The sequence below is a fragment of the Pleurodeles waltl genome, chromosome 11, assembly GCF_031143425.1.
Source record: "Pleurodeles waltl isolate 20211129_DDA chromosome 11, aPleWal1.hap1.20221129, whole genome shotgun sequence".
NCBI classification, from domain to species: Eukaryota; Metazoa; Chordata; class Amphibia; order Caudata; family Salamandridae; genus Pleurodeles; species Pleurodeles waltl.
This window is the reverse complement of record NC_090450.1, coordinates 133,020,067-133,035,265: the sequence shown is the minus strand read 5'-3', so window position 1 is coordinate 133,035,265 and position 15,199 is coordinate 133,020,067. Positions and strand designations below refer to the sequence as shown.

General features: G+C 44.2%; 1 protein-coding gene across 2 annotated transcripts in view; it reads left to right on the top strand.

Moving 5' to 3' along the window:
• MLF1 (myeloid leukemia factor 1) overlaps positions 1-14,977 on the top strand; it is a 144,900-nt gene extending 129,923 nt beyond the window's left edge. For both annotated transcript variants that reach the window (XM_069213274.1, XM_069213273.1), the window contains one exon: positions 13,978-14,977. The gene's annotated coding sequence lies outside the window, so the exon portion shown is untranslated. The remainder of the gene's footprint in view (positions 1-13,977) is intronic.
• Positions 14,978-15,199: the final 222 nt, after the last annotated feature.

Sequence of the window (15,199 nt, the reverse complement as noted above, 5' to 3'; positions counted from 1 at the left end):
GTAGCAGCGTATCTTGGAAATTCCTTATTTCTCTCATCGGGGTTCTCCATTGATAGTCATAGCACTGAATAGTCCCTCTCACGTGTGGGGCCCCCGGTACATTTCTTCACAATATCTCTTCTTATGTGTAATGTTCGCCTTTCTTCTTGAAGGCCTGCAGTCACTTAGGAGTGAAAAATATTATGCAGCCTATAGGAGCAGGCTACAATAGCCCAATTCTTCATTGTATATTAAAAAAAGAGACCAGGAGAATTATATATGTATAATATCATGATGTTTTGGTAAAACAGCATAAATTGCTTTCACAAACCCATTTTTTTAACTGTGGAGAGATGAAGTAAAGCAGGACAATGTAGCCATATAGGCTGCCAGTATATGAGTTAAAAATAGAGACTGTGCCTTTAAGAACTCAGAGACCACCAGTATGCCATCTTGCTCAGCAGGTGACTGTTGCTTCAGGTCTTATTTCCTTCTCCTGCTGACAGGATCCAGGAGCATTGAGCTCAGCCTTTTTAAGCTTTTTCTCATCAAACGTTTCCAGTACAATTTGGTAACAACACATTATTCGATGTTTTTCATCTCTCCCTGCCTTTTTCAGATTTTTCCTGGCAGAAAATTTTAGGGTGTTTTCACAAAAAATGCCTTCTTTATTTGACAAGTGCCCAGCCTTTGGGAGAAAGAAGGCCAAAACAGACCATCTTGTAGTCTGCCTCATCTGCTTTCCAGCATCTCATGTTCCTTACTCATGTCATCACTTCAAGGATTTTTCGCGACACACCTTACAAAAAAAGAGAGATTTGCCACCATGGGACTGAGGAGAGACAGTGGCAACAAGGATAGGCTGGTTGTGGGATGCGAGGGGAAGGTCAGTCTTCCACCAGGCTCTTCCATCAAACTCTGAAGGATGTGGGAGGTCTGAAAAAAGAGTTCCTTTGCAAAAATTATATTGGTCCCAGTCCACGTCAGGAGGGTCGAGGCAAGGTACAGCTCCTACCTGTTTGCCGTTCAGAGCTTGGTTGACGTTGAAAAAGCAACATCGGTTGTCGTTGAATTTGAAGCAACACCAGTCAACATCGAAGACCCACACACTGTTGATGCGCAGACTATTGTCGACGTTGAGGGATGTCTAATGCATGGAAGTCAAGGCATCGATGGAGGTCAATGTCGGATCAGATCAACGCCAAGGCATTGAGGTAGACTGTTTGTCAGAGTTTTTCTACGTCAAAGAAGCACCTAGAAACGAGGAAGAAGAAGAGAAGAATCTATTCATCACCAGATTCCCAATATTCGAGAATGCATTCACCCCTTCCTATTGTAGTATCATTCTAATCTCATCTCCTGTATATATGCCACCTCCTCCTTTTCCTCCACCAGCTCAATCACCACCACGATCACTGATGTTGCCTCCTCCACGACCACACCCAACAGCACCTTCTCTGCTACCACCTCCACCAGCAACACCCCTTCCAACAGCGCCAGTTCCACTCATGGAGACTCCAATTCAAATGAATAAGTTGCGCTCCCAAATGCGCCCCCATTCTCACCATCACAAATGCCCTCATAGTTTCCAGGCCACCATCAACATCTTGTGCCACTCTCAATGGCGCCGTAGGTCATGTCTCAAAAGATCATAATCTAGATCTTACTCAAGATCTCATCATAGATCTAGAGATACCTCCTCCACGTCTACAAGAGGATATTCGCCAACATTATCTGACTCCCCACCCGCCTCGTATCTCCCCAGCGGACAACATTACAACCTTCCAAGAGGTCCTGGAACGAGGGGCGGCCAAACGTAATCTACAGATGTTGATACCAACACCTTCCACATCTGTTTGAGACGTTACACGAAGGGACACCCTCAGCACCACTACAACCACTAGTCCCTGGTCTTTTAGAACTAGCCATGGAGCTGTTTTTGACACTAACCACAGTTAAGCCTGCTCTGTTGACGCTGTAAAAGAAATACCCCCTCCAGCTCAAGATCCTCTGTTCCTCTGTTCTGATCCTCCCTCAGACTCTGTGGTAATCTTAGCTGCTAAAAAAAACACCACTCCACTTCATCGCCTGTTCCTCGTGATAAAGAGAGAAAGAAGCTGGACTCAGCAGGCCTCAAAGTCTGCAGTTCTGCCGCAATTTCACTGGAGGGAGACACTGCAACCTCTCTCTTGGACGGATACAATAGAGCCCTCTGGGACTCCTTCCAAACTTTCGCTGAACATTTTCCCAATGACAAAAGTGAGGATTTCATGGAGATAGTCAACAAGGGTGCAATGGTCTCCAATGAGGTGAAAAGAGCAGCAGCTGATTCTTTCCTTCTTGCCACACATGAATACTGTCACCGAGTGGCCTTAAGGAGACGTGCGTGGCTCCGCTTAACATCCCTCAAGCCGTAGTCTCAGCAGCAGGTCCACAACCTACCTTTCTCAGGTTCCACTCTTTTCGGAAGGCGCACCGATAATGAGATGGTGCGAATGAAGAGTGAAATTGAAACTGTAGGAAACTGGCACTTGTTGCAGCTACCCATACCCTCCCCCCCCACCCTCCCCACCCACCAACCACACACACACACTTTTCGTCTGATATTGATGCTGACTTGACAGAGTGTGCTGGGATCCTGCTAACCAGACCCCAGCACCAGTGTTCTTCCCCTAAAAAGAATGTACCATTGTTTCCACAATTGGCACACCTCTGGCACACAGATAAGTCCCTTGTAAAAGGTACCAGTGATACCAAGGCCCCTGTGGCCAGGGAGGTTCCCTAAGGACTGCAGCATGTGTGGTGCAAAAAGAACAGATGATGGACGGAATGCTGAACAATGCAAAATAATTCACCCCCAGTCACAAAGATCTGCATTTAATCCATTGTTTTTTTTTTGCTCACCTCGCCACCCCAGTTTGGACCAAGACATATGGAAATCAGTCTTGACCCTTTTCTTCATGGGAACAGTCCAGCCCAAACTGCCAAGCCAGGTCCTCCTTGGGCTGGAAACAAGCATCCTAGGACCGGTTTCAGCATATCACCCCTCCTCAAAGTGCATGGCAGTAGTGGTAGCCCATCTCAGTAAGCACTGAATCTTCGTCTACCTACATTTAGACAATTGTCTCACAAAGGCATCAACTTCTCAAAAAGCTCATTGCCATTTCAACTGGACCTGGGAACTCCTTCAACAATTGGGTCGTCATGTCAACCACTTTCAGGCAATATTGTGTCTTTCGGACGAGAGACGTGTACCGATCCTTCCGAAGTGTCACTCTCTCATGAAGGTATCTCGTCCATCAGTGAGGGCAATGTCATGTTTTCTCGGTTCGATGTCCTCCTGAATCTTCCTCACTCTAAATGTTCGCCCCATATGTGGCCTCTCCAAGAATGTCTTGAATACCAGTAACTAACGGCCTACTGGGAGGACAAGATCAAGCCTGAAATGGTGTTGCTCTCCAGCCAATCTCCTGCAAGGGATGCCTTTCCACCATCAGGTTCCCTCTCAAACCCTACTGAGCGATGCATCACTACTAGGATGGAGAGCCCTCATGGATTACCTCCAGATTCAGGGCACATGGTCTCAGAGATGATCTATCACATCAGTCTTGAGCTCAGTGCAGTTCATATAGCACTCAAAGCCTTTCACTTATCATTGATGACCCAGACTCTTTTTATTCAGACAGACAACACAACCACCATGTACTATCTCAACAAGCAAGGTGGACCGAAGTCCAGGCCCTTGTCACATGAGGCCCAGTCTATTTATAAGTGGCCCTTAGCCAGGAATCTGAAAATCACGTCAATTCACCTCCTAGGTGTTCAAAATGCTCCGTCATACACTCTCAGCAGAGTTCTGACAGAAAACCATGAATGAGTCTTACACAAAAATATCATTCAAAGCATCTTCCATCTGTGGGGCACTCCAACCATTAACTTGTTTGCCACTGCAGAAAACAAAAAATGCTGAGGCTTTCCCTGGAGGTACTACCAACCAGCGACACTGGGGAATGCCGTAAGGATTGACTGATCCAGCAAATATCTTTCTGCTGATTCTCCTTATCCCAGCACTACTCGTGAAGCTTCCCCACTTGAGAGCCAAGATGATCCTCATAGCTCCGGAGTGGCCACGTCAGTGGTGGTTCACAGACCCACTTCACTGGTCAGAGCGTCCACATCTCAAGCTGCCATGCAGACCGGATCTTCTAACAAAATTTGGAGGTCAGATGTTTCACCCCAGTTGTTCCTCCTTTAGTTTGGCTGCATGGCTCCTGAGCTAGAACAATATGGACATTTGAACCTGCCACAAGACTGCAATGAGATCCTCAAGAAAGCTAAGTGACCTTCCACCCTTTCCACTTATGCCTTTAAGTGGAAGAGATTTTGCATTTGGTGTTCCCCTAAAAATGTGGACCCTAAAACTTGCCAAAAATATGTCATTCTTCCAAACCTGGTAATCTGGCTTAAAATTCTCTTCCATAAAGGGTTCACCTGGCATCTCTAACTGCCTACAGAAAATGTCCTTCACAAACCTCTTTTTCAAAACCCCTGTAATAAAGAATTTTTCGAAGGGTTGAAGAAGGTTTTCCTTCCCATCAGGCAACCTTCACCTACCTGGGAACTTAACTTAACATCATTTCAGGCCTTATGCGACACCTTTCTTGGAAAATAGCTTTCTTAGTAGCCATTACATCGGCCCACAGGGTTAGTGAAACCCAAGAACTATGTTCTCACGAGCCATACACAGTCTGCTACTCTAACAAAGTGGTCATAAGGACTCCTCCAAAATTGCTCTCTAAGGTAATTTCGGACTTCCATGTCAAGCAGACCATCTCATTACTAGCTTTCTTTCGGAATCTCTCTACTCCAGCTGAACGAACACTTCATTCCCTGATTGTGAGGAGAGTTTTGAAATTTTATCTCAATAAAACATGGGATACATGCAGATTGAACTAATAATTTATCAACTATGGCCCTGTCCGTACAGGATTAGCCATCTCTAAACGGTCCATTTCCCGATGGATAGTTTCTTGTATCCTCTTAGTTAGAAATTGGGTCTCTAATTAGCAGAGTTATGCTCCCGGTCTAAATTGGGAATACAATCCTCATCAGAGTAAGTGAAAACACAACCTACATTATCCTGTGCTCACCTTCTGGTAACTTTGTACAGTGCAGGGAGACTTAACTTAGAAGGCAATGTGTAAAATATTTGTACAATAACTCATACCGTAACAAAGTGAAAACACTAAAAAAAATAAAAACCAAAACAACATAACTGCGGTATGCACAAGTCTAGATATCACTTTTTAGACGTTTAAGTAGCCTTAATCCATAGGAATCAATGGCTGTATCTCTTTATCACAAAGTACCTGGGATACGTCAAAAATAATGACGCAGCGGGGACACAGAGAGGGTGAGGCATCAGAAAAAGAAGCAATGTGTCGATTTTTCTGGCAGTGTGATGCATTGATTCTTTCCTCACAGATGCATCGATTTCCGGTCAGGTAGCTTCGGTTCATTACTGCAGTGTGGTGATAAATCGACGCCCAGAGACGATGCGTGGAGTTTCAAACGCGATGTGATGATTAAACAGCTGCTGCAACGGTTTTTCAGCCGCAAGACAGCTGCTGCGTTGATTCTGCAGGCATTGCATCGATTTTTCCAGCGCAGTGGATTTTCTCCCTTAGGTGAAGTCTTTGATGGCCCTGAGACTTCTGAACAGGAGGCAAGCTGACAAGACCTTGGAAATCACCTGCTGGGAGAAGGGAACGTTTTTCCATCAGAGTCAGGGAGCAACAGGGCAACGAGTAGGAGAGCAGTCCTTCCAGAAAAGTAGTTCAGATGAGTCATTTGGGCAGCACTGCAGTCCTTTCCGACGGAGTTCAGTTGTAGGTCCAGAAGTGTCTGATTTGAGTGGGTCACAGACCCAGTATACATATACCCAAATGTGCCTTTAAAGTGGAAGAGACTCCAAAGAGTGGTCTTGAAGTGCACAAGTTCTCCTCTCAGCCCAGTCCTGTCTGCCAGGAGAAGTGTAGCCTTAGAAGCGTAAGTGAGAGCCCCTTCACCCTTTCTGCCCAGGAAGACCCATCAGTATGCAGGTGAATGCAGATACAGCTGAATGTCCTGTGCTTATGGGTGTCTGGGTGGGATACACAAGGCTAGCTGTCAACCAGCACAGACCAGACTTGGGTTGGAGACAAACTGGAAGGCACAGAGAGCAGTAAGTGCAGAGAAATGCCTACTTTCTAAAAGTGGCATTTCTAAAATAATAGTGTTAAATCCAACTTCGCCAGTAAGCAGGATTTCTCATATCATTCCAACCATATCAGACATGACAATGCCGGTCCTTTCAGATCAACAATTACCACTTAAAAGTATATAAGGGAATTTCCAATGCTGGCCTAGGAGAGGAGCAGACTTTGGAATAGTGAAAAAAAAGTATTTGGGAGTACATGTCCTGTCTTGTACTTACATGCAAAAATAACAGTTGATGGGTGGAATGCAGAACAAATCAAACATTCACCCCCAGTCACAGATCTGGGTTTAATCCATTAGGTTTTTTGCTCACCATGCCATTCCAGTTTGGACCCAGCCATATGCAAATCAGTCTTGACTCTGTTCCCCATGGAAACAGCCCAGCCAGACCAGGTCCTTCCTGTACCAGAAACAAGCATCCTGGGACCGGTGTCAGGGTATCACCCCTCTTCAGCCAGGCTAGCTTGAACCTGGTGGCATAATGAGAATGGGACCCACGTCTGGGCATACCCTTCCCACTTGGGGCGACAAATGCAAAAAGAACAGTTGATGGACGGAATACAGAACAGAGACGCTGCCAGACTAGGTAAATGGTGTCCTCTGTTTCTCGATTTCTTATGTGTTTGTGGAGTACAAATTTCTTTAGGGGGAGTTAGAAATTGATAGTAATCTTTGTTTTTATACATCAGGTACGTTTTGGATCACTGGATTGTTTACAAAGCATTCCGGTATAACTTCTGTTAAATGATTGGCTGGGTGCCTGGGGGAGGTGTTTCCAGGCCTTAGTCAGTGAGTAACTCTTAGTGTGAACACGGATGCGATCCGCAGTTCAGTTTCATATACTGAAGGTGTTTATTCAGCATATTTAACTTTTTTAAATCTTTAGGTTACCATTTCTTGTATTACAGCATTTACTTGTTCCCTTTCAGCAACACACGGTGAGAAATTGAAGCTTGTTAGTTGTTATAAACAGTCTTTAGATTTCATGGGAACACTTCATACTAAGGAGTTACAATGAAGCACAGTTTATGATGTTCAAAGGCATGTAGATGTATGTTAGGGGTTCACTAGGTTTGTTATCATGCCAGAATTAATGCATGTACATGTGGGACATCAGTTTCCTGATAGTTAGGATTCATTGGTTTATATTGGCACACGTGGCTTCTCACTGACGGTCAGGGGTGTGAGCACGAAGCATGGTGGTGTTTTGGGTGTATTTTTAATGTGGTGTGCCTTTTATGGGAACACGGTCTCCTTTTGTTTGGAATCAGGAGAATGATAATAACTGGTATGCTTTCACCTATTATGATATGGTGCCAGATATGTTTGTGATAAAGCATGTTGCAGTGAAATATTGTCAGTTAAGATTACATTTTATGTGTTTATTGCAGTTACCCCTGATGAAGGGTGGTACTGCTCGAAATGCATTCAGTTCCTTCAAGAAGATTGCATTTCTGGTATTTGATATTCTGTTTATAAATGTTGAAAGACAAGTGGAATAACACTTTTAAATACAATGGTTAATGTTACTAATAATACTCTGGCAGCGATTGTTCACAGCATTTTGAATAAATGATTTAAATTTGCTGAAATTACTTGGTTACATTTGTTAAAAATTGTTTATAAATGATTTACTTGCTTGAGCCTACGGGCCGGTCATAGTGCGTCTGGGTTCTAAATTACCGATTGGGTTCTCTAGTAGATTCAAAAGAGATTGCCAGTCCGTCTCCTGGTTGGAGGAGCCTAGGAGGTGTTCTGCTGCCGCCGAGACATGGTGGTCCAGGCAGAACTGCCAAAAGTCCTTCATGTCTGAAATCACCTGGGTGATTGCTACAATGGACTGCCGCCACATTGTCCATCTTCAGCAAGACACCCAATTGCACTCAGTCCTTGGTTCAACATTTGATCGTAGAGGAACCCGCCATGAGCTCTAGACAATTGATGCACTGGGACTGTTCTGTGGTAGACCATCCTCTGGTGGTGGTGAACTCTCCACCGCTGTCCCCCCAAACGGAGCTGCTGGCATCGGACTTGATCACTAGATCTGGTTGTGATACAAAGATGGTGCACCCATTCCATGCTTCTATATGGGAGAGCCACCACTGGAGTTCTTCTTTGGGCTCGTCCAACATGGGAACATGTTGTGTGTATGTGAGGCTGCTGCAGAGGTGGGATGCCTTCAGGCGTTGCAAGGCCCGAAAATGAAGGGGGGCCAGGAATATGGCCTGAATCAAGGATGGCAACAGGCCTACCACCCTGGCTATCTGGCAGAGGGAGGCGCTCGGTTTTGCCAGCACCCTCCTCACCAATTGTCGAATTTTCACCATCTTTCTTATACACAGGCTGAGTGTGGATGCCACTGAATCGATTACGAAGCCCAGAAAGGCGTTAAATTTGACTTTGCATGGTTAATGACAAACCAGAGGGATTGGAGCAGGTCCACTGTCCACTGTCATCTGCAGTTGGCAAGACAGAGAATGTGGGCATTGGTCTATCATCGGTCTCGGGACCTTGGTGAAACACAATGGGGCATAGGAGAGGCCAAACGACAGGTGAACTCAAAAGTTTTGCCCTGCTGTAGGAATTGTAGAAACCCATGGTGCGGCAGGAAAAGGGGGACTGTGAAGTATGCATCCTTCAGATCCAACCTGACCATCTAGTCATTGGGAAGGAGGAGTTCGCAAAGGAAGTGAATGCCCTCCTTCCTGAAGTGGCAGAATATAAGCCACTCATTGAATTACCAGAGGTTGATTACCTGGCACTGGCCTCGGTCCTGCTTCTGGACTAAAAAGAGACAAATCCAGAGGAGTGAGGCGTGGAAGGGCATATAGCCCATTTTTGTCAAGAGTTTTTGACCTCCTGCTGAATAATGGCAGCCTCCTGTCCAGAAAAGGGGATGGGGAGGGGGGAACCGGGTGGAAGGGTTACTTATAGAACTCTATGTGGAACCCTTGCACTGTTTGGAGCACCCAGGCGTTGCACATGAGAGCCCTCTACTTGTCTACAAACTGCACAAGTTGACACACCCCACCCCCAAACCGCCCCAACCGCTCCCCCTCCTCCCCCACTGCAGGAAAGTAAAGAAAAACTTACAGTGGGAATTGGAGTTGAGTTCTCTGCAGAGGGATCCGTTGCGTTGACCTTTGTGGTGTGACTGCTCTCATGTGGGGTAGAAGCTCAAGTGATTATTGGGCACCCATATGAAGGTGGAGATGGGGCTGATCGACGCTGTCTAGCAGAGTTGTGAGGAACCAGAGGGATTAGGCAAGTCTGGTGGCACGTAGGGGTTTCACCCTAGAAATGCCTTCTTTAGTCTTGCAAAAGCGGTCCAGGTCCATCCTGGAATCTTGTTTGTGTGGGTTCTCAGAGGGAGAAGGCAAAGGCCGGTGCTGGTGGTTCTCGGGCAGAAGGCCCAGGAAGGTCTTCTTCAGGAGTGAGGAGTTTTAGGCACTGTTGTGCCATATTCCTCAGTGTCTTCTCCAGGGGGGCTATTGCATCTGAGACCGCTTTAATTATGGAGGCATCTACTGTGTCACAGAATTCTTCTGATATCAGAAAATACTGGACGTCCTCCTCCTCCTTGTAATAAGCCTGTCCTCTTCCATAGGGTCTGCAAAGGAGGTATCAGTGGTGCGCAGGCGTATGCACCATATGGTGGCCACCCACCACATGAGAGGGAATTGGGTTGCGTGGGGGGAGATCCCCAGTAGTATGGGAGCTCTGAGAAAGGGGGAGAGTGGAGTTGCCAGGAAGGCCTCCCTGAGAAAGCTGGCAGGCAACGAGTCATGAAGGCACCAAAGGGCAGGATATAATATATTGGGTAGTACTGCCCACGAGGAGGGGACACTCCTCCCTCCTCACAAGGTCTGGAACAGGATCTGGCAGACACTCGCCCTTAATATCAAGCGGGCCCACACTGACAGCCTGGGCGCTGTCTGCTGCAGTCAGGAGTCACCGTGCCTACGGACCTTACCCCGCAGGTATTCTGGGTCCAGGCTGGAAGGGGTTCTTAAAAAGGTATTGACTGGGGCAGAGGCACCCAACTTAAAATGACATGTGCTCCGCGGCAAAACAAAATGGAGAGTGTCCCTGTAGAGACCTAGAGTCCCTCAGGTGAGGGAATTAGTAATGAAGAGCATCCGCAAAGGAGCGCAAAGCGTTCCTGTGGCCGTGTACCTGTAAGGAACAAACCTCATTGCAGGAAATAATAAATAAGCAGAGCAATAACAGTAAGAAAGAAACGAGGAGGACTGGAGTCCCAATACTCAACTTGCGGCTGCAAGCAGAGAAGAAAGAGTACTTGAGAAGAGGGACGACACGGGTCATATGACTAGCTGGAGGCTGATTGGATATGGACTGTTTTGTTGCAACTTCTTTCCCCTGGGGAATGTGGGGAATTAAGTTTCTTATTGTTCTCAAACGTTCATTGTTTTTATACGGCTGCTATTTGAAAATAAACAATGAAATAAGGCATAATCCTTGCCACCGTGTCTTGCCATAGAATTCTCCTGGTCTCTTTTTTTAATGTAATATGAAGAATTGGGCCATTGTAGCATGCTCCTATAGGATGCATAATGTTTTTCACTCAAGTGAATCTGCAGGCTTTCCCTAAGAAAGGCGAACATTACATGTACTCTATATTGTCAAGAAATGCTCCAGGTTCCTCGCGTGTGGGTGGGACTGTTCGGTGCTTATGACTTCAATGGCGATTCCCCTGTGAGAGAACTGGAGTTACAGGTCAAATGCTTTGGTATTTTTAGGGCTAACTTTTTAAACATATGCAAAGTTTGCAAACAATAAGCACATAAAATAGAAGTTACATTTAAAAATTGTCTCATCCTTTTTTTTAAACCAGCAGAAGTATAAAAAAAATAAAAAACATGCAACTTACTACTATTTATGAATAATCTGCTTAATGTCCACGAATGTCGCCATTTATAGCCTTGTCCATCGCAATTCGAGTGCTTCACAGCAACGACAATGAAGAGTGCCAGAGTACTGATAACACTTGCACCTGTTTTGCACTGCCATTTTAGTAGTAGCACCTGCCTTTGAAAATTGGTCTAATGCTGTTTGTGAAGTAGAATCACCGGAGTTCAAAGGTTAGGAACTTCAGTTCCCATTCAACACATGCTGTTGTTCAAATGACCAATGTCCTTCAGCATGGCCAGCATGCTGTTGTCTACAACCTTAAGCAAACTGCAGACATTTCAAAAGGAATGCTGTTTATAGTGGAATATTCTCAGATGCTGTACTTGTGTACCTAAATTGTACCACCAATGAAACTTACCACATATAAAGACATTACCACACTGTCAACATATTCGTGTTGCATGTGTATGCCAACAATCTGAGCCTTCCAAAGATTCAGAAAGCTCCCAAACTCAAAACAGTGATGGACTAGATCAACCAGTTACCACTGCTTGCACAAGTACTTCACTACTTTGTGGCTCAGACAGTAAAGATGCAGATCATGCAGTGTTACCTTCTGTTTGCCTCTCCCATTTACCTTCACCATCATTAACCATTTTGCAATGTCGACTCAATTCTGAATGCAAGCTAGCTTCCCACATGTCTCAATAAGTAGCAATTGATGATTTGCTAGCCAGGTGCAAGAAAGTAAACAGGAGTGTTGAAAAACAGAAGATATATTTGGAAATATTATATGAAAGGGGATTAGTTCCTGACATGTTCTTTTGCCATGATGATACCTGTCTTAGGAAGTGTAATGTTGTTCAGAAAAGATTTCAAAATGTTTTGCGACCAACTAAAACAAACAAATTCTTACTTAATTTTCCATGAAATATTAATTCAATTAATGTTTGCCTTTGTACATTTTAAATTTATGTGAAATAGATTTTTGGGGAAAATGGGAAGAAAGTGCTTTGCAAAAGAGTGAATATATTTTTCATAAAGATGGTACAAAAGGTTTCCCAGCTTTCAAGAAAAGGCATACGTTTAAAAAAACATATTTTTTTTCGCATAGGTTTTGTAATTTTCTAACTGGCAGTTGTTTTTTTTTTATATATATATTTTATTTGGATTCGGCCTATTTACAGTTTGTGGTGGAAACAGGTGTGGGTCCTAGGAGCGAACCTAGAGAGCTAAATATTTCTGAATACCTGAACAAATAACTCTGAAATCAGCCAGGGAGTCACTTGGATAAATCGCTCATGGTTTTCCCAAATAAACTAGTAGTTGAAATCAAAAACTAATAAAAATAAGTAGAACAAGTAGAAATAGGAGACATTTTGTTGTGCAATTTTTTTGCTCTGATGGTTGATTTACAAAAGATCTGTATTTTCACATTTTTCAGACTCTTCTGGTTGCAGAGGCAAATAGTTTTTGTTGGTAATCAGGAACATGCAATACAGTATCCTAAGTGCTTAAACAAAACCACGGAAACTGATCCAGTGTGTGATGGTGGCCGGGTCAAAAACAAGCACTAGAGTCAGGGTTCTGACGGGTCAATGCACCTCAATTTTGGCTGTCTTGCTAGCGAAAAGGGGGTGGAGGCCCCTTGCCCTTTCTACCGTTAGGGACAAAAACACCCTGTGTGCAGGGAACAGAGCCCAAGCAACAAGAGGCGAGAGAGGGGACTTTTTCCCCCTCATTCTTTTATTTTTTTATTCAAGGGGGCCAAGAGCCTGCTTGGGGCCTCAGGTGTAGGACTGACAACCCAGAGGTGTGGGCTGAGGAGACAGCCTGCTTTGCAGGACTGGATGTATCATTAGTGCTCCAAGTGCCGCCATGACCCAGTTATGACTGTTTTACTATCCTTCCTTGCTTACATTAGGGCCCAGTACAATTTTGCTGTGCCAGTTTCGTTTTGGGCCTCGCACCAGTGGCCAAGGGGGGTGAAAATTGAAGCAGAGGTGATACCTTAGCTGGGCCTCAGAAAAGTGGAAGTGGGATGGGGCAAGATTGGAGCCCATGTTTTTAACAAAGGGCAGAGGATACTGCCTGCTTTGCAAGGTAGTAGCTAGGGTCCAGGACTGTGAAGGGCCCACTGTGTCACAATTATGACTGTCTGCCGTTACAAAAAGAGACATGAGGGGTTCATTTACCTTGCGAGTGCTAGGGCCAAGGACACCCATGCCGCAATGAGGCGGCAACTTCTGCAAGATTATTTTTTCTGCTAGAGACAGGACATAGCCTGCTACTCAAGGCTGCAGCTACCGTTAGTGCAGCAGGTGCAGTTGTATTTAGATCCAGGCTCACAACACCCCAGTGATGTGACCTAGTGTTTTTTTTTTGTAAATGTATGTTTTTGTGCGATATATTTGCACTTTTGTAAGTCTCATCTTTATTTTGGATTATGAACTGCAAATGAATACCCCTAAATGATCTCATGAACTCCATCCCCTGCATTCAGCCCTGCCCCTTCCACTCCCCTTTTTATGGCCATGAATTTTGGGAGGGGTGGTGGGGACTTCAAAACGTTTTGCTTAGGGGGGCTCAGAGCGAAAAAATGTGAAGACTTCTGATCTACCGAAAGTATTCTTGAAATGTGACAGTGAAGGTAACGGAAACCGAATGCCTTCATTTACCCACGCAGTATGTTATATCGACAGTGTTAGAACAAGCTTCATCACGTTCCTTTTGCATAAGGGGCCCACAAGTTTAAATGAACTTAGTTTCCACTCCCTTTCAGTCTTTATCGTCTCTGCTGAACCTGCTTATACAATGTACTCTCAGTTCAACTGAAATTAATATGTATTATATTTCTTTTACATCCAGGTGTAAAACCATGTCCCAGACCATCTGCGGGAACTGCTTAGAAGAAAATCATTGCTGTGGGGCACCTCTGTTTACGGATCACCACTCTGTTTAAGGATCACCTTTAAAAGTCAGCAACAAATAAACTTTACCCTTACTGGGTTGCATCTTTACTCAGTGGTTCTGTAGAGAAGAATTTTCTTTTAAAGAATTCTGGGTTCCTGACCAATTGTTTTTATAATATACATTGTTCTCTGATTCAAATCACTTCGGCAACAAATGCTTGCTTACAGTTTCTTCCTATTACCTAACGCAAATATCCAGCTGGCAATAATAGAGCCCGAGCTTCTGTCTGCTTTTGGACATTTTACATATTAGTTCACAACTGCTAAGGTAGACAGCGAGTGTACTAAATTCATACCAATGACTAGGAACTTTTGCTGCCCTCTGCATTGATTGCGATTTGTTTAAAAGGCCACATGAGTAGAATTGGCATGAGCTTTTTTTAAACAAATAAATCATGTATAAATATATTCTCAGTGTTTGCAATAAGTATGGACGTGTGATAGCACTTTGCATTCAATTGTTTGTATTTGTTTTTACTTTTATACTAGGTGTCCGAATAAATGTTGGTGAATTTTGAGTTCCTTCAATAGAAAGCATACCTACTGCTAAGCAGGAAATGACCCAAACTAAAATTCAGTATTAAAGGGAAATAAACCCAGAACCTTCGGGAACGATGTTTTGCAAATTGTTCGGTGATAAGTGTACTTATTTCGGTAAAGCGAAAGGCCAAATTTAATGTATGTAACGGAAGGCCAAATGTATTATATCCAAACAGTATTTTCATCCAAGCACTACTCGTTGCAGTCTCTTTGAATATACCATGTTATTTCTCTCTTCAGTAATCCATAAATCTCCCTGTATTCCTTCTGCAGCATAATGTATAGTCTTTCACCTGCCCCAGGGTTGACTATTCAACCAAACATCTGTCTAATAAATGTGACATGGCTACTTGTGACCAGGTGGCTGCTGTTTTCTGACTAGCATATTTATTGCATGGCTAAATTGGATTTAGCCTGTACATTTCTACACTTATTAAGCAAAAATGTGAACTAATTGTAATCAAAAAATGTAATTATACAGGAATGCCAAAATGGGCCTACATGGAACCCGATTCGGTTTCTTTTGGTGAAAGGTTTTATTTTACGGTGCTAATATATCTGTCGCACAAATTCAGTAG